The sequence below is a fragment of the Silurus meridionalis genome, chromosome 4, assembly GCF_014805685.1.
Source record: "Silurus meridionalis isolate SWU-2019-XX chromosome 4, ASM1480568v1, whole genome shotgun sequence".
Classification (NCBI taxonomy): domain Eukaryota; kingdom Metazoa; phylum Chordata; class Actinopteri; order Siluriformes; family Siluridae; genus Silurus; species Silurus meridionalis.
In genome coordinates, this window is record NC_060887.1 from 2,384,143 (window position 1) to 2,404,740 (window position 20,598).

General features: G+C 36.6%; 1 protein-coding gene and 1 non-coding gene across 2 annotated transcripts in view; one reads left to right on the forward strand and one right to left on the reverse strand.

Annotated features, from left to right (window-relative positions):
• The window catches only part of LOC124384641 (eukaryotic translation initiation factor 4 gamma 3-like), a 271,327-nt gene that overhangs the window by 44,744 nt on the left and 205,985 nt on the right, over positions 1-20,598 (reverse strand). The gene's annotated exons all lie outside the window — the stretch shown is intronic.
• On the forward strand, positions 13,597-13,669 carry trnav-uac. The gene has a single exon. It is a non-coding gene; the product is annotated as a tRNA-Val (tRNA).

A 20,598-nucleotide genomic window follows, 5' to 3' on the forward strand; every position in this document is an offset into this window, starting at 1 on the left:
AACTTCTAGTTAAAACAGTGAACAGAACAGAGTCATGCAAAACTGCACCAGTCTTAAACACACACAATGTTGTAGTACAAATATTTTATAAGTGCTGCATTACTCAGTCAGTACAAAATCATTTTATATTTCCTGCATGACAGATTGATATTTAATGTGGTTTTAGGAACTAAATGATAACTATATTTCATTGTCTCTGTACTTGTTCTCTGTACAATGACAATAAAGTTGAATAAAGTTGACAGCAGGAGAAGCAGCTGTAGCTGTTACCCGTCTTATTATCTGTCATTATTTCTCCTTCTTTCTTCTGAAAGTCGCTCTTTCTGGCTGAAAATCTTTTTGGTGTCTTGAGAGCGGATTGTTCAAAACATTGACGCTTATTACTAAAACAATTAAAACATTTCAGCTGTTTGTTTGCGCTTCATTGCTGTGATCAGTAAATGTTTGTGTTGAACTGCAGCACAACAAAGTTGTCATGACATTGAAAGCACGTCCAGGGCGCCGTTTCATTGGTGCGTTTACCGAAAAATGTGACCAATCAGGGATGCCTACATCACAAAAGAGGCGGGGCTTCAATGATTCAAACGCGGAAGCGGAAAACAGGTGGCGTTAAGACAAGGTAGTGGTGTGTGATTGTAAACCCTTCACGAGTTCCTGTAGCGCTCCTGTGTTTAGACACAGTAGGGTATTAAAATTTGTAGAAATATATTATTTGATTGAAAACACGTGTTTGCAGTTTGGAATGTGATTTTGATAAAAATGTGGGGTTTAATTTGAGGTGTAATTAATTTGTATTGCATGTGGTGACCTGTTGTTGTTATACTTAAAGTGACCATTAGGGGGAGTAGAAGTGCATTGAAAATAGAGAATGAGAGAACACGTGATTAGCGTGTCAGATGTGTGTTATGAGCTATTAGAAAAGAAATCATTCATTCATGCTACCTGGCCTCGCTTCCTTCTGTTTCCTGACAACACTGCACTTTTAACAGACTTTATCTCATTTTCCTTAGATTATTCATTATACTTACCCTCTCTGAACACAAACAGATTTTGTATTTAAACACATGGTAGTATTTATAGTCTCTGTTCATCCTTCATTTATAATCATCTACTTATTAAGACGTTTGTAAGCAAGAAATTATCATAAGAATAAAATAATCTGGTAAATTAATCACAAGGTAAATTAACTGTAATAAATATTTTTTATTGAATACAATCAGGTCCAAAAATGTATTTAAAAAAGAAAAAACATTAATAAAAGATGTGATTGATTTTGATCTGCCAGTCTTTTACAAGCACTTAGTGTTTTCTCTACTGGTCCACGACTACACCATAATATATATGGGATTTTATATCAGTATTAATATAAGAACCTAAACTCCTATAAAATCATCTCAGCAGTAATAAAATCAAGATTTGGTGATTTCTGTAAAAAGCTTGGTGTGGAATGGACGTCTCTGTTCACCTGTGTACAGCAGCACATGGGGAGGACAACAAATAATGACAAGAAACAAAAAAGTGACAAACTTCATTTGACTTTTCCTTCATCACCCTTATAGCTGACATGCCATCATTATACACACACAATGAATGTAACACTGATTTGAGGTGATCCATGAAAAAACACTTTCTATTAGTCAGTTCTATAAATGTTAGTTTTAAGACTAACGAGGCATAAAACAATTCAAATGTTTACACGTGAGATTCGTAACACCACTTCCACAAATACAAAGTGCCCTAGTGTAACATTTGATCAGTTATCAGCAAAAACAACTTCCTCCTTTCTGCTAAATCTTGATATTCAAATCCTTGTTTAGTCAATTATTCCCTGGTTCTCCTACAGCTGATGTTCTACTGTATACACAACACATCATCTACAGGAATCTTTGATATCCCCAGACCTGAGGTGAGATACTGAACAGGAACGAGTGAGATGAGACTTTAAACTGCTGCTCAGAGACGAGTCCATAACATCTTCTCTTCATCTTCTTCCTCTTGATCTCTTCATCTCAATGATGGTATTTTTTTTCTTGAAATCCACTTTAGTAAAGTCAGTGATGTTTGATGTCCTTAAAGAAAAGGAATTTGACAGAAACTGAAGTTGAGGTATTTTCTTACAGCTTTAGTGCTTTGTTCATTTTGAGCTCTGAAAGCAATATAGCTGACAGTTAATGTGGGGCAGAACCTGATTCACTTAAACATCTGTACTTTATAATTAATCACATGGATTGGCACAAGAAAGTGGATGATCTTTCAGCAGTCATTCTGACAGGGTTAACACAGATCCTAAATATTGGTCTTTTATTACCCATAAGGCAGTGGTTTTTAACCTTTTTTGAGGCGTGACTCATTGTTTACATGAAGAAAACACAGTGCATGTAGGGTACGGTCTCAGGAGCCCTGCAGTAAGTGTGCTGTGTGCATGTGATTGATGAATGTGCAGGTAGAAATTCAACTGAAACTGCATTCAATCTGGTTGATTATCAAGCAAATTATTTTTTAACTACATTTAAGTTCCCCGTTATAGGATAACTTGCAATTTAGTAAATTCCAACTTTATTTCCATTAATTCCTGTTAATACCTAAATATTCCTAATAATTTATATGGTAAGTTTCCAGTCTTTAAAATTCCTGCAACCACATTCCTAGGAAATACATTTGGTCTTGGGCACAGGGATATTTTGCCTGCCTTTTTTTTGTTTTGCTTCAGATTTTTACATGTTCTATGAAAACCAATTTACAGTAATTTTCTTTTCCCCCTTTTTCTTTTTCTGTCTTCTATTTGTTCCAGTGTTTCTTTGACATACAACATACAATACAATACAATACAATACAATACAATACAGGTGTGAACCTACCTGTCATGATGAGTGTATTTGTAAATTATCCGCTAGGTGGCAGTAATGGCACACTTACCGGTAAGCTGATGTTCCTCACTAAGAGTTTTCTACACTGAAGTAAGAAACATACAGAGAGAGAAGACAATTGTGTCTTGTTGTTGGTGATGTATTTTATCTAAACAGTGTATTTTCAGTCTGTGGTAACGTTTTGTTTTTTTCTGCAGACTTTCCTGATGCCCCCAAACTGATTATGATGATGGTGACAGCATGGCCAAGTGTTTTGTCTCATGACGACTCTTTATGCCGAGACCTTCACATAGTCAGCAAACTGAAAGCACTGGGAAACATATTAGATTTGCTCAGCAAGTATCTGCACTGGGATGAGGTGAGTAGATGAATCTCAGTGTTCCTCTCAGTTCCATTGTTTATTACTGGCAGGCCAGAACAGTCATCAAACTTCTTTTTCACCAGGATTTTCATGTATTTTACTGCCTACTTCTTAAAACAGGGGTGATGTGGTCATATTTCCTAGATCTAGTGAGGACTCTTGCTGCTGCATTCTGGACTAACTGAAGCTTATTTCTGCACTTACTCACACACCCAGACAGTAAAGCGTTACAGTAGTCTAATCTACAAGTAACAAAAGCATCAACTAGTTTTTCTGCATCCTGTAACGACATCATATTTCTAATTTAACAATATTTCCAAGGTGAAAGAAGGCGATCCTGGTGATATTATTCACGTGAGCCTTAAAGGAAAGACTCGGGTCAATAATCACACCAAGATCTTTAACTGCTGTACACGCTGAAACAGAAACACCATCCAGAGATGCTACGAATCAGAAAGTTTGCTTCTATGGTTAAGGTTAGTTAGACATGTGATGGAAATGTCTTTGCAGGCGGATTAATGCTTTTTGTTCTGTTATTGAACTAGAAACAGTGAATGTTGAGATGTTTGGGAACTGATTATTGTCTGTATATATGCAGGTCAGGGTTTTCATGCTGGAACACCGTCATTACAATGAGACGATGATGTAAGATGACAGCCAAACCACGGAGACGAAGCTGACTGAGGTGAACCCCTCAAACTAACCCAGGAACAGAGAAGGACCTTTCTGACCACCTGCTGGTTTTGCACAAACAGAGTAAAGGTTTTAAAGTAATATTTTTAAGGAGACAGAATGTTTTATGTTACAGATTTTCTGGAACTGTGGAATCGAGTCATTTCAGTGAATCTATGGATTCAGACTCATTTGAACCAAAACCAGTGAATCGACTCTTTATACCTTTATTTTGACATTAATAAACTCTTGAACCGAGTTACTTGAACTGACTCTGGAGTCGAAATTATCGAACCAAATCCTTTTTTAACTGAATGGACTGAAAAATGTAAATATTTCTATTGAATTAAATTGTTATTTTGTAATGTTTTGAATGCCAAAGTGTTATTTTTGATGTTTTTGTAACTAACTGAGGTTCTCAAAAGTTATATGTGAACAGTAGATGTTATAAGGCTGCATTTTAACTAAACCTTTTTGCAGCAAGCGATAGTTTTGATCAGTTTCACTTCTGTTCAAGTAAAATTGGGTTTAAACAGAATTGGGTTTTGTCACATTTTCCCAAAATATTATCATGTGGATTTTAATACTTAGTTGGGAATTGAATGTCCAACACTTTAAAAAAAGAAACAAAACACACACAAAATTCAAGTATTTAGTTTTTATTAGTATTACAACAAACATAGTAGAAATAGTAAAATATAGAAGAGATAAAAAAAAAAACTATATGTATGGTGTGTGTTCACATGCTGAATCTAAACCTGTCCAGAGCGTTGCAGATTCTCTCCACTGCTGCCATTTCCTGTTCCTCATGAATTATTGAGGAATCTGGTTATAAAGCGAGTGATGTCTCGTTTGGGCTTTTGTTTTTTCCTAAATTCATTCTCAAATTCCAAAGTTTCCTCCAGCTCAACAACATGTTTCTCCAGTCGCTCTCGTTCTCTCATCAAATTATTTTTTTCTCTTCCTCACAGTGGTTGAGGGAATCCTGGAGCGGAGATGTGAGGTTGTCATTTCCTCCATGTTTAGTTTGGCCTTCTTTTTCTTTCTCTATTTTCTTTCTCTCAAATTCCAACTCGACCTCAAGCACAGCAAGACGTGTCTCCACTCGCTCTCGGTCTGCGATCAATTTATTTTTCTCATTCTCGCAATAATCCAGAGAATCCTGAAGCTCCCTGAAGGTTTGAATCTGTAACGTTCATTTTCTTCATGTATAGTTTGGCCTTTTTTTCTTTCTCTCTTTTCAAAGTGACCTCAAGCTGAGCAACACGTTCCTGCAGTTGTTTTGTTCTCTCGCCCAGCTCTCTCTCTCACTCTACTGTTTTCTCCTGTTCCTCAGAGTTTCAGGAAAGACTGGAGCTTGGTGATGTTTTGGAGGTGTGGGGTTTTTCTCAGTTATATCCTGTTCCCACTGCTTTCTCTCAGAAGCCAAAGTAGCCTCCAGCTTTTGCACCGTCTGTAGCAGAATGGCTTTCTCTTCTTTCTCTTCTGTTAACTTCTCTATCATCAGATTAGAAAATGCATCCAAGTCTGTTACTACTTTCTCCAAGTGTTCCAGCTTCTCCTTCATTTCAGCAATCTGCTTAGTTTTCTTCTCTCTTCTGGTTTGAAAAGCTCTCTAAACCTTCTGAAGAGCCCCATGTTGTGTTTTTACTTATACGCACAAACCTCAAAAATGAGATAAACAGAGATGCATTCCGACTTATAGACGTTGTCATACTGTGACGTCACAGAGATGCCCCGCCCACCGTCTGTGACGTCACCCGGTCTCTTTCTTAACCAGACACTCACTATGCATGCGCACATTACAGAGGAAAGAGCGAATAAAATATTATGGCGTCTTCACAACTTTCCTGTTGTTCCTGAGAGAAGAGTGATATTACAGTCATAAATAAGATAAAAACGGCTGTAAACTGTGTATAAAGCGAGCGAAGGTCAGCAGGACTCCATGCTCTCTGAGGACGGACCGGGGCTAGCTTAGCATGCTAACTTCAGTAGATATCTCTGTTACATAATACATAGAGGTTTTTAAAGTCCAAACTTTCTTTTATTCACATTCTGTTGATAATTGTATTTGATTGATGAGTGTTTAAGATACACTTATTATATAGAGCTCCATAGAGAAAGCAGTTAGTACGCCGTATTTGTGTCTGAGTTGAGTTCTCATTTCAAGAAATCTTACCAAGTGTAATTATTTTACTGCACTGGCAAATCATTTGACTTGTTTCTAGTCTGTAGAGTTTCTTCTTAAATCATGCTTTTATTTCTTTATTTCGACGGATATCTTTTGCAGTGGGCGCATCAAAATGTGTGCTGTGTGTTTTTATCCCTGACCACCGAGCACCATAGAGTGAATAAAAATGTATTAATATTAATTTTAGAATTGTATTAATAGTGTTAGGAGTAAAGTTTAAAGTCATTGAGGATGTAATACGACTTTTAAAAAAAGCTGGAATAAATAGAGTGAGAACAGCAGCCGCCTCACAGACTCCACATCACAGATCACAGACTCTGGAGTCACATTTTACCTCCTGAATCTCTACTTCTACTGAAATACATGTCCATCACTGGGAGTGGTACAAACAGAGACTCAGGGTTTTTTATTTTTATTTTTAAATCTGATAAAACATTTTGAGGTGATTATTTTATTTACGTGGTTTGATCTATTCATGCTGCTGAGGGTTTGGGTCTCATTCAAATCTGAAAAACAAGAAGAAGATCACACACTTTAACAGCAGGAACAAGAAGCACCAAGTCTTCAGAATGCAGCCACATCATTATTCACATCTTCACATGTGATGAAGTGATACACGACTGCATGTTCATTACCTGAATGAGATCCAACACACTGTCCACACACTCATTCACGGTGGTTCTGTAACAGCATCTGCTTTGAGAAGATACTAACCTGGGTCTGGGTCTGGGTCTGAGGTTGCGAAGGGCCTCGATGGGAGCAACATCAACTGCAAAAGAAGAAAAGATGCATTTACCACAAAAGAATAAAACGTATGAATTATGGCATGATGAAATTATACACGATTCACACACTCTTCACACATCGTCACAGTGGTTCTGGAACAGCATCAGCTTTGAGGAAACACTTACTTCCATCTGGATCCTCCTCCTGAGGTTTAATGATATTTTGGTGCCACCTGCATTGATTCTAGGAGGAGCATCAACCATTTCCTGGTGTGTGTTTCTGACCATCCTGAGAGAGAGAGAGAACAGACAGATGGTGAGAACCTAGGTTTTACAAAGATAATACACATGGACTTGGACATGGACACACACACACACACCTTTCTACTGTAGTTCCAGGGTTCATCACCACATTGATTGACTGAAGCCATTTTTCATCTATCGAGAGCCAAGAATGCACTGGAAAAAAAATCCAACTTGCAAATTGTTCACTAAATTATAAGTTAGCTGCTAATATTTTGTCCAATGTTAATGATCAGTGTAATTACTGTAAACATATAAATGCTGTGGTGACCCCGTGTGTAATGCTGCATGATGGCACTGCTGGAGGATTACACCAATGGAAGATTAAGGAGAGAAGAGTCTCCAGGGACCATGATGATTTCTCGGCCCATGATGATGACTAAATAATAAGTTGATTTAGATTCCTACAGCTGTGCTCCTGGATCTATGTGATCTATGCAGCTGCAGGACGTGATGACTGGCTTCTTGGTGACTTTAACAACATGTAGAAATTGTAAACATTGTCCTGATGTAGTCTATAATATGACAGGTGACAGAGGCTTCACCCCTCAGACGCTCCTCACCTCCAGAAATGCAGATGTGGAGCTCTGGATGTCTCAGGTGGAAGACTTTATACCACCCGGAAAAAGTGTGTAAGATTATCAGGGTGTGTGGTGTTTTGCACAATGTGGCACTGAGGACCAGTTTCCCTCTCCCTCCTGACCTCCCTCCCCCTCAGCATTATGACCCCGAGCCACAGCCCCCTGCCCCACAAGAGGGATATAAACTAAGTGGAAGAATCCATGAGGAGGTCATAATGCTTTGTAAGGAAGACAAAAATAATGGTTGTTATTAGTGTTTATTGTGACTCTTTGTAGTAAAAGATTAAAATCAAGATTTAAAAAGATTAAAAAGATTTGACAAGACAGAAATAAAAAATGATCAAAAGACGAGACGATCTACAAGATACAATAGCTTTACACTCAGCTTTATACTATTGACTATAAGTGTAAAACTATCATAAATAGCCATAAGAGAAACAGAAAGAGGAAAAGGCATGTTCAGACGCTCTGTTTCTCTTGTCGCCTTCTTTTTTTCTATTTCTCCTTTTCTTTTGAATGTTTTCTTGTCTCAGCTGAGCAACAATTTCCTCCCATCGCCTCGGACTCTCATATAATGATCTGTTTTATTCTCTGAAGTCTTCTTTTCTTCCTCACAGAGATTCTGGGTATCCTGGAGCCCCTGTTGGTCTGAAGCTGTAAGTTGTTCCTCTCCTCTATGTCAAGTTTAGTTTTCTCTTTCATCCTCTGTTTTCTTTAAAATCCAACGTGGCTCAAACTGAGCAACACATTCCTCCAGTCGCTCTTTCTCTCTGATCAAATGATCTCTCCTGCTCTGCACTATTTTTATTTTCTCACAGTGATTCTGAGTATCCTGGAGCTCCATGGTGGTCTGTTCCAAAGTGACCTCAAGCTGAGCAACATGTTCCTCCAGTCGTTTTGTTCTCTCTTCCAGCTCTCTCTCACATTTTACAGTTTTCTCCAGTTCCTCATGGATTTTCAGGAAGACTGGAGCTCCATGGTGGTCTGTTCCAAAGTGACCTCAAGCTGAGCAACATGTTCTCCACTTTCGTTTGTTCTCTTGTCCAGCTCTCTCTCACATTCTACAGTTTTCTCCAGTTCCTCATTGATTTTCAAGGAAGACTGTAGCTTCATGGTGGTCTGCTCCAAAATAAACTCAAGCTGAGCAACACGTTCCTCCAGTTGTTTTGTTCTCTCGCCCAGCTCTGGCTTCTCTCAGTTATGTCCTGTTCCTGCTGCTTTCGCTCAGAAGCCAAAGTAGCCTCCAGCTTTTGCAACTGCCTGTAGCAGAATGGCTTTCTCTTTCTTCTGTTATCTTCTATCATTAGAAGAGAAATGCATCCAAGTCTTTCTCTACTTTCTCCATGTGTTCCAGCTTCTCCTTCATTTCAGCAATCTGCTTAGTTTTCTTCGATCTTCTGGTTTGAAAATCTCTCAACCTTCTGAAGAGCTCCATGTTTATGCCTCTTTACTCACAAGCAAAACCTTGAAATGAGAGAAACAGAGCGCGTTTCCAATTATAGACGTTGCCTTACTGTGACGTCACAGGCAGATGCCCGCCTCCGTCTGTGACGTAACCCGGTCTCTTTTAACCTGACACTATGCGCATGCGCACATTACAGAGGTAAAGAGCGGATAAAATATCATGTCTTCACAGCTTTTCTGTTGTTCCTGAGAGAAGAGCGATATTACAGTCATAAATAAGATAAAAACGGCTGTAAACTGTGTATAAAGCGAGTGAATCCGAGTTGAGAACCGAAGTTGACCGGAGTGACTCTATGAATGTTGCAGAATCATAAATGACCAGTAGGTGGCAGTGTGATGTGTATTAGAGCTCACTGTCACAGCAGGTCATTAGAAGTAGTGGAGCTCTAATGACGTCATTAATAGCGAGGACAAGACACACAGCAGTTTGGGATTCTTTTATTGACTTTATTGATTAATTGATTTGGAGTATGATTGTGTTTCTGATCAAAGTAAGTTCATGTGTATGGAGTAAAAACAACCTGTACATTTCTCACTTCCAGACAGTATTATGAGATGTTCATCTGCTGGAAGTTCATGTTTAATGCTGCATGTTTTATAGGATTTATGAGCTGAATAAATGTCCAAACATCTTAAATCAACACTGAGTGATTTTTTTGGTAGATATTAGATCTTTTTACATATTATTAATTTTTTAATATCTGTGATTTAAATACACATTTATAAATATAAAGGCTTTTAGTGTATATTAGAGATTAGAACATAAACCGACACAAATTAAATACAATAAAAAATTTATTAACTGAAATAAAACATAAAAATATAAAGTTTCAAAATAAAATCTATCAATACATTTAAAATTATAACAATATATAATAATAATAATAATAATAATAATAATAATAATATGTTAAATACAGTGCAGTATTACAGCTTAAATATTTGAATTTATTTCAGATCAATTTTATTCATCCATTAAATAAATGGTGTCAGCGTCAGAGTAGTGTATTTACATGATCTGTTTCCAGGGTTTTTACGAACACAACTCTGTTATTACTGTTCTCTTTCAGTTCTAATGAAAGTTCTCATGTATTAAGAGGGAATTTTATGAATGATCAATAATGAAACACTTCATTACTGTTAGTTATTTACATATTTATTTACAGTAATAAAACTATTTCTGTAAAAAGAAAAGAAATAATAAATAAAAGCAAAATAAATAAAATGATGAATTTAGTGGAGCAACGACAGCACGATGACCTGAAAGAGAAAACAGAGATGTGTTACTTTACATAATGTGTGTGTTTGACCGGTACACAGTGTGTGTGTGTTTAGTAAAGTTTTGTAGGACATTATGAGGACAGTATGACTTACGCTGTAGATGGAACCACTGCATGTTCCTGGATGGATGGAGGTAGGGCTTGGTGTGGCTGCTCCTGTCCACTGCTCAGACATAGTGATACACAGTGACCTCCTGCTCACCAGCTTTCCATTCAACTCTCTGATGGCATTAGTGTCTTCATCCAGAGAGAATATCAGACAAATCCAAAGCCTTTGGACCGTCCATTCTGCAGTACCACCTGTAGAAGTGAGTCAAGAGATACAGAAAGCAAAAACATGAGCATTACATCACTCTCATGTAGAAAACCATGAGAAATAACAAGCACTGTCTGTATCCCATAATATAAACAGAACAGCGGTGTTCTTTTATTAACAACGCTCTGGTCTCACTGGTGAATGAACAATGAAGCACTTTTATTTAAAGGTAATTTTCTGAGAGCAGAAACTTGCTGCAAGTGTACACTGGTTCTGGTATAATAGAGGATCTAATCCTCATTCCTACAGAAAACAGAACAAATTCGGCATCCAATGTGAGTGCATGTGTGTGTTTGCATTGCTGACTTTAATAATACACTGATCAATCACTCAGTATTAAACCAATTATTACATGTGACCAAACACAGCTGTGACCAAAACCTGCTCCAGTTCATGAAGGTCTCTATAAAACACACTGAAATAGAATCAGAATAGTTCCTGTGTGTCCAGTCTGAGAGGCTGCGTATTATGAATCGCCTGTTCCACTGCTGCTGGTTTTCTTTTCCAGGATTTGCAACTGGAACATCTGTAGATGCAGACAATCATCTCATGTTAGCATCCAATCAGAAGGTAAATTTTGCTAACATGAAAAGTTCTCTTCTGTTATGAATCTTTAACTGCACTTAACACAAAACTAATCGGACGGCTTTGACTCACTCTGTGGATGGATGTTCTTGTTGGCGTTGGGTCTTGGGTCTGGGCAGGGTTTTGAAGGCGAGATAGTTTCTACCTTCATGCCGTGACTTGTCCCTGGGTGGTCTGAGAGGACTTAAGTACACAGTCCTGCTGCCCAGCACCCTGCCGTTCATCTCCACGATGTCTACTGAGCCTCATCAGGACATGAAACGTCACATACCGAAGCCTTTTGAGCGTCCGTTCTTCATCATGACCTGTACGGGACAGCGAGCAGAAACACAAAGCAAAGAGTGCACATCAAACGTGTTAGAGGTTCACAATATCAGAGCTCTCCACATTCAGAAAATACTCCAGCTGAGTACGGGGAGGAAACCCCAAGTTACTGAAAACGAAGGAAAATGTAAGGATCAGTAGTTATAAATGACCTGTGCAGTGAGGACAGTCCCAAATCTCAGGAATGCTTTCTACAGGTCCGTCATCCACAGTACAGTCCAGATTTCTCAGCAGCAGTGTGACTGTCTACAGAACAACATCCAGTGTGTTCATCACTTCAAGAGTCAAGTCAAGTCAAGAAGCTTTTATTGTCATTTCAACCATATATAGCTGATGCAGTACACAGTGAAATGAAACAACGTTCCTCCTGAACCCAGGTGCTACATACAACAACATAAAACAACAGTAACAGAACAGAAGAGCACAGGGCCAGGAACTTAGATCCTCACCACATAAAGTGCATGTGTGCAACTGGTGCAAACAGTGCAAAAGACAACACAGGACAGTGCAGGACAACACAGGACAGTGCAGGACAACACACAATACACAAAATATAAAAAAATAGCAATAGCTCTGCCAGTAAAACCTGTCGTGACAGAATAAGGTACAGTAGCAGAAAAATGTAAACAGAGAATGTAAACAGAATTGTGCAATTCTACAAAAGCAGCAATTAAAATAACCTGAACAGTGACCAAAGGATTGGACAAAATATTGTGCAAAACAGCAAGTCCCGGAAGATCAGCAACAAACGGCATGTAAACATTTGCGATAATGAATGAAAGGTGAATGGTACTGAAACCTGGGTGTGTGAAGTTTATGTGTGTTGAGTCCGGTTGTACAGATCAGTCACTCAGTTGTGTGTAAGTGTGTGTGTGTGTGTGTGTATGTGTGTATGAGAGAGAGTTCAGTTTAGATGTTTGTTGAGGCTGATGGTTTGGAAAAACTGTTGCACAGTTTTGATGTGACGGCCCGACGAATGCTTCAGAACCGTTTCCTTGATGGTAGGAGGGTGAAGTGTGTGTAACGGGTGTGTGTGGTCATCCACAATGCTGTGTGCTTTGCGGATGCATTTACATTCATTTACATTTATTTAGGTTAAAAAAAAAAAGGAAACATTCAGCATTAGACTTTTGAGTAAGTTGTGCTGTGTGATTCGTGATAATCAGATTTATGGTGAGACATAAACACCTTCAACAAAGTCAGACTCATAAATAATATTTTACCTGATTATCTACACACAGTTATACATTTTCTCACATTCTCTAAAGTCTCCAAAAGTCCAAAGGACTTCAGCCTGTTCTTTTTGATCCTCCACCTTCTGCTCCTCCACCCTTTGCTTCTCAACCTTCTGCTTCTCCACCTTTAAAGAAGTGTCAGATAGAGATGGGTTATATATAACATTCAACATGCGCCCAATATTACAAGTAGAGTATCTGTTCTTGATGAAGACTGTTTGTTCAGGTGAAATAACACAAGGCAGAACTTTCTCCAGACGGCAGGTCAGAGTTTTTGCTAAGATTTTCGTATCCTGGTCCAGGTGATTTACCAGAAGGCAGACTTGCTAAGGCTATTTCTGTATCAGATATAAACTCATCCAATTGTAATGCTGTACCTACACTTATTGTAGGAATACATACATTTTGAAAAAGGCCTCTAATGTTGAAGTGTCAGCAGATAAAGGAGCAGTCTATAGTGATTTATAACATTGGAAGAAACAGCCATTGATTGTTAATACTGGAGTGTAATGGTCATCATGTCTGTTTTATATGCAGAAGGTCTTGGGTTTGACCCACAGTGGAGACCTGCTCTTGAGCCTCTGATTTTAATTTCCTACTAGCAGGATTTGCTTGTATTTTTATTTTTGTTTCAGAAAAATCTCGAAAATGTTTCTATTAATACACATTGGACATCAGGCTTGTCAACAACAGGTTCTATAGTGTAGTGGTCATCACGTTTGCTTTACATGCAGATGGTCCTGGGTTCGAGTCCCAATAGAACCATGCCCTTGGCTTCTAATTTTGGAATGTTTTTTCTCCATTACTGATACAAGCACAATGCAGAAACATGCAAAAATGTTTATTTATTTCCAAGATTGAGTAACAATTTGTAATACAGTGGAACCCGGTTATCTCGCCCTCGGTTATCTCGACAACCCTATTAAGTCGACGTTTTTGAAGTGGAACCGCCAAATTTTCGCTTTTTCTACGCATTTTTTTATGTCGCCGAACCCTAATATCTCGAGCACAAGGGGGGAAAAATTAGAAATTTTAACGTCAGTTATGTGGATCGGCTCTGTGCAGCCGCAGAAGAACTCGCGAAAGTGGTGGAAAAATCAAACTTTACAGATACTACAGGTGTTTGTATTGTATACTGGTGAATCTCTGCTGTTAGTAAGTGCACATATGCATTTTTTTTGTTAAATGTTATGCGATGAACGGCAGCGCGGCGCTCCCGCTTTAACTCCTTACCAGCGCAGCAGTAAACACGGCTCTCTCAGTAAGGAGCGACGCATGCGCGCTCGGTAAGGAGCTTCAGAGAAAGCGGCCGAGAAAGCACCTGCCACGCCCCCTTCGGCCGTTCACGTTTGAGACTTTTCTGTCCCTCGCTTTTGGTTTCGGGTTCGGTTTTGGATCTTCCGGGGTTTTCGGCCGCACCGTGCCGCGGTCTCTCTCTCTCTCTCTCTCTCTCTCTCTCTCTCTCGCTCGGCTTATCTCCCCCTCGGCATCGCGGACGTAAGTTTTTTCGGACACTTTGCTTTGTGTGTTTGTGCGGATTACTTCAGCCTGATGGTCATAAGTTTTCAGAAACTTAGTTACTGTTTTTTTTTTTTTTCCACATGTGGACTAAATGTGAGACGGCACTGTGCAGCCGCTGTTTTTTTTTGAGCGATCTGTGTGTTTATAATGTTGGAGAATATAATAAAGGTTTGTATGGAGAATGGACGGTGGTTTGTATTGTATACTGGTAAATCTCTGCTGTTAGTTGGTGCACTTATGCCTTTTGTTGTTAACAAACGTATGTACATTTTTATAGCATGCCTTCATCAAACAAATCGCGGCAACGCTGTTGTGTAAAGAAACCTTCAAAAACACGTGCATGCACATTCTCATTTATTAACGCACATCATGTACATAAAGAAATTTCAAGCACGTTAATATATTGCCGCCATTTTGATTTTCGTTTATCTCGATCATCGGTTACCTCGATGCTTTTTGGCGACCCCCTAGGACATCGACATAACCAGGTTCCACTATACTGTATGAGAGTGTGTGATCTGGAGTCTGTGCGGCGGCTGCTGTTCTCACTCTATTTATTCCAGCTCTTTTTTAAAGTCATGTTACATCCTCGATGACTTCAAACTTTACTCTTTACACTATTAATACAATTCTAAAATGAATTGTATTGATTTGTATGAATCATCTTGTACGAATGCAAAAAATATCCGTCGAAATAAAGAAATAAAAGCATGATTTAAGAAGAAACTCTACAGAGTAGAAACAAGTCAAATGATTTGCCAGTGCAGTAAAATAATTACACTTGGTAAGATTTCTTGAAATAAGAAGTGATTAAAGCGATGCTGCAGCACTCGTGTGTCTGTTTTCTGAAGCAGCTTCTGCACCTGACGCACAGCACTAAGACTCGACTTTTTTGATGGACCCTTGTGAGGTCTGTTCTGAGTGGAACACGTCTTGGAAAACCTCTGTATGACCCTGACCACTGTACTGTAACTCAGTGTCAGGATGTTACTGATCTTCTTATCGCCTCGGCATCATGGTGGAGTCTCCTGTCATCAGAGAGTCTTTACCATGAGGTGCCGTGTAGAACATCCAGTGGTCAGTATGAGAGAACTGAATAACAGAATAACATTGGATTTTTTTTTTTCATTCGATGAATTTTAATTTCATTCATTTTTTCATTTATGTATTTTGCTCTTGTTGTGAAATGAAGTTTGTGTCATTGCTGCTACACTGTGCATCTGAACGATCACGACTCAAATCTCACAATAAACTTTAGGGTTTTATCACATTTTCTACTTTCATTCATCTGATTGTCTCCCCAGTGTCCAACTGCTCCATGGCTTTGTGTATCAGTCACCTCACAACTATAGCAAAGAGTTTTTATTATTGACCGAGTAAATTCCAAGTGATTCAGTGCTTATGCTCAGAGACTGACCTGATATACACACACACACACACACACACACACACACAGAAAGAGAGAGAGAGAGCATCTGACACATAAATACAAACTTTTATTTGAAAACGCAACAACAACATTGGACTTTGCATGAAACATCTGTACAATCCAGAGCAGCTTTTGTAACTTCTACGTCTCATTTCATCTTCTCCAATTTTCCGTGTACCATAGCTAACTCTTCCTGTAGATATTTTTCCTCAGCATCCAACTCAGCAAATTTTCTCATCACTTTTACACCGAGCTCTGTCAACTCCTGATGAACTCCTTGTCTCGTAACACCTTCATCCAACACTGAATACTACACAAAAATACACAACATTTACTTCATATTTTAATACATGCCCTTGTACCACCGTTAAGACTACAGCAATATATTTAACACAATATAAAATGCATAATACTCACTGCTAATGAGCAAAACTGATCTCTTAATAACACAAACTCTTCCCCTTCCACATCGTGAATTTTGGACGGACTTGTAAATGCCATTTTCCTGCAACAACAAAACACATATAATGCATTTATAAATATCTCACTACAAAATCAACAAAAACAAACTTTACACTCATTAAACATGACACAATATTTACCTTTTACAGTATTGTGATGCACGCTTTACTGCAGCTACAATGCACTGAACAGCGCCACCACCAGTTCACTATGACAAACTTATCCTTGAAAGCCCATTACAATAAAGAGTCTCACACACCTAAAATACACCTCTAACCACAAAGTCACACCCTTTTATTTCAGACATAAAGTATATTTATAACTTTAACTCCAGCATTCCTAAACATTGCTTTTTAATAATATAAAATATATGTATTTTATAGATACCTATGCTACACATAAAAGACACAATTTATCCCTTTTTCTTTAATAATGCTCACACAAATGCATTTGAAAATGCACTTGAAAAAACAACTAAAATTGAATAAAACACATATCACTTTAATGTACAATGAGAAAAAAATAACTCCTCCCAAAACACTTAGAATGAATTAAGCTGTCTACAAAATTACTTTTTTACTACTTCATTTAAACAACTCTAATTGACCATTCCATACAAAAACTCAGCAACAATGTGTATAATTTTCTATAAAGCACAACACTGTAAAACATGGCTTTTTGATTATTTTTTTTTTTATTTGCCTTTTTAAAACAAACACTTTACCACTTACCACACTGAAGCTGTTCCTTGAAATGTCACAAATGAATGCAGTAGAATAAACAATAGTCCAATACACTTGTCTCAGATCGCCTTCTTTCACAGATGACCTGTGTAAACTGTACCAACAAACTGTACTGAAACCTGCTTTTAACAGCAGCATGACATCATCAAAATGTGGTGGTCCCACCACACCCACATTCCCACCACACCCACATTCCCACCACATCCTTATTTCTCAAAATATTTCTCCTCCTCCTCCTACAACTGCTATTATATATTTCTTTCACTTTTTTATGATCAGCCTTCTGTAACTTATTAGAAACTTTACTATATTTATACTTTTTATGATCAGCCTTCTGTAACTTATTAGAAACTTTACCTAAAATAAATTTATCATGTGTTTCTCTTTCTTTATTTATTTATTTGTTTATTAAATTTTTACCATATGAAATAAGATTTTGTTTCATCAGAGCTCTTGTGTTTTTATCTTTTTCCTTTTGATACATTTCTGTTCACATACTCAAGTAAACAAAACAAAACAAAACAAACAATAAATCAATATATATATAGGTAGGCCTAATACATTTATGTGTTATATATTAACATATATACTTTATTTTCTTCTTTTTATGGCACTTTACATTCAATTTCAAATTCCACAATTACTTGATTTCCTGAATAAATATTTTAAATGACAATCCAGATATTTATTTACTTAAAATATTCATAAAATAAAATAGTTCTATAGTGCTACACTGTAGTCCACAACATACAATATAAAATATTAACAATTTAACTTAAATATTACCTTTTTTTTTAAATCTTATTGATATTGTCTATATATTTCTTAAACATAATTAAATATTCACTGAAAATAATTTTGAATAATATTTAATATAATGTTTTTACAAAACACAGTAATATATATTGCTCTAAACAATAAAACAAACAATAACAGTTGACTGCAACTATAATTACCACAAACTCATACAGCACAATACATGACCCTACATTGAAACAACACTTTCCCTTACATTTTTCATTTCCATGTTTTACCCAATTTCATACAAAAATAATACAATAAAAAATACACTATAAATAACAATAAAAATATACAATAAATAAATAAATAAAAAACAAATCATGCTACATCGTTACAATTCCACTTGAAAATATAATTGTAAACTAAAATATTTCAGTTCATTAAAGGAAAAATTATTGTAAATATATTTTAATCTAATTATATAAAACAATTTTTACAAAACTTTTTTCAAAAACAAACAAAAAAATAAATACATCTCATTTAAATTCAATAAAAAATTTAAAATGGGTTTTAAAATGTTTTCCCCTAATAACATTGACCTTTTCACTACTTACATTTATGCCTAAACTGTTAATTAAAACCACTGTATAGTTTTTTCAATTATAAAACAATAAAATACATTTTACACAATGTATAAATACTTAATTTGAGCACAAAAAAAAATACAATACATACAAATTACCTCATTAAAATAAAGGAAAAAAAAATAACTGTATATGCCAGTTACAGTAAATCCTGACAATTTGAGAAATGTAGCATTAACACTGATATAGTCAGAACTTTACATCCTGATGGCTCTAATAATGATCCTAAAACAAACAGTACATGTAGCCAGCATTCACACTCTATTCATATAGACTGCCTTCACACTAATAGCTATCATCAACACAGTAATCACCTGATAATGTGCTCTCATAATGCACACACACACAAAGAAGTCGTTAAGAGGATTATCCATCTGCCTCCTCTCTACACATGTGTGAACTACTTCAAGGTCAAAGTCAAACATTTACTTCATTGATAGAACCAAAAAGCAACACTTGAAAAAAAACATACATCTATGGGAATATATTTTCACATTTTTTGGTTTATAAACATCTCACATTTCTTAAACCTCTTCATATAATTTTAATTGACTTTTCTCATAAAAGCTACATTTTTATTCTCTTTTCTTCACAACTCTTTCATGTAAACATAACACATATAAAAAAGTATTTCATTAATTCCATATATAGTGCAGTCAAAAAGACCAATTAAAGCACAATAACTTATAAAGTACTTTTGTGTTGTTAACGTTCTCTGTATGAATATCAAATAAAATAAACAATAAAATAAACAATAAAACAAAGCTGCGTGTTTGATTTCTGCATAATGAATATAATTTTCAATCTGATCATCTGATCATTTGAGAGAAATGTACAAATAGGTTTAGCACATGTTTATATAAATCTGTATCTCCTCTAGAAAATAGTTTATAACATGTCACATCTAAATACCTTTGTCAGCTTCCTGCTCGTTCTCAGTCTGCGTGGAGGAGCACTTTTTCTCTGTAATGACAAACAATTTATTACAGTCAAAGCAAATACCTTCTACATCAACATCTACAGAAACTCAGAGAGATTTCAGTGTTACCTTTGTTCAACTCATTTCCTGTTTGAAGAGTTTTTCCTGTTGAGGATCAAAACAAAAATAACATTTAGTTTTATTTAGTCACAATTCTCACTTCAGTTCAATGAGCTCATGCCTGTAATCAAAAGAAAGTACCTCGATTAAGCAGATGCTTTTCTCAAGCTACTGATTGTGTACTTCAGGACTCGGATTTCCAGATTTTGTCTGGTGTTCACTTCTGTAAAATAATTTATATTTATATGCTCATTAAATAGAACTGAATCATGCAGTAATAATCACCTTGTACTTTCTTACACACTGAAGACAGAAATATCAAAACTTTACACACCTTTAAGTTCCAGAAGCTGTTTTTCAACACTGGCATTTCTGTGGAAAATAAACATTCATATAGAACATTATATTTTATATTATTGTGTGACATATACATTTTAAAACTACTATTTTTCATTTTTCATTAAACAAAACAAAATATTTGTTGAGTTATTGTTACACTGTTGCTACATTATTATCAGATTTATTATTATTATTATTAGAATAATGTTTATAGGAATCTCCTTTATTGTATTTTCTTCAAAGTTGAAATATAAACTCATTACACATGTGACTTTTAACCCACTATTCTGGATTGTTTCAGGACTGAATTCATGTATTTATATATAAAAATAATTTTATTATATGAAATATTTCATATTATATATTTGATATTATTACAGACAACCAATCAGATTTAACTTTTCTGACAATGTCTGAGCCAATGATGTTTGCAGATTTAGAACTCAAGCCCGTTGGCCCCGCCCACTGCATTGTGATCTGTGTTTGTGACCCGTTTTGTCTTGATTTAGCGGATTTTTACCCAAAGGTGAGATACAGTGAAATGTAGCAGCTGAGCTGCTCGGGAACAGCTAGTGGACATTCTGGAGTCATGAACCTCTGCATTTTCTTCCAGTGTCCTGATTCTTTACACCTCTGATCATGAAATCAGAGTCCAGACGGAGATCTTTAGGAGAACCTCCACACACTCCTGCTGCTGCTGCTGCTGGATCAAAGGTACAATTTATTCATGTCTCAACTTTCAGTGTGGTTTGCAGGGCAAAGATACATCATAATGT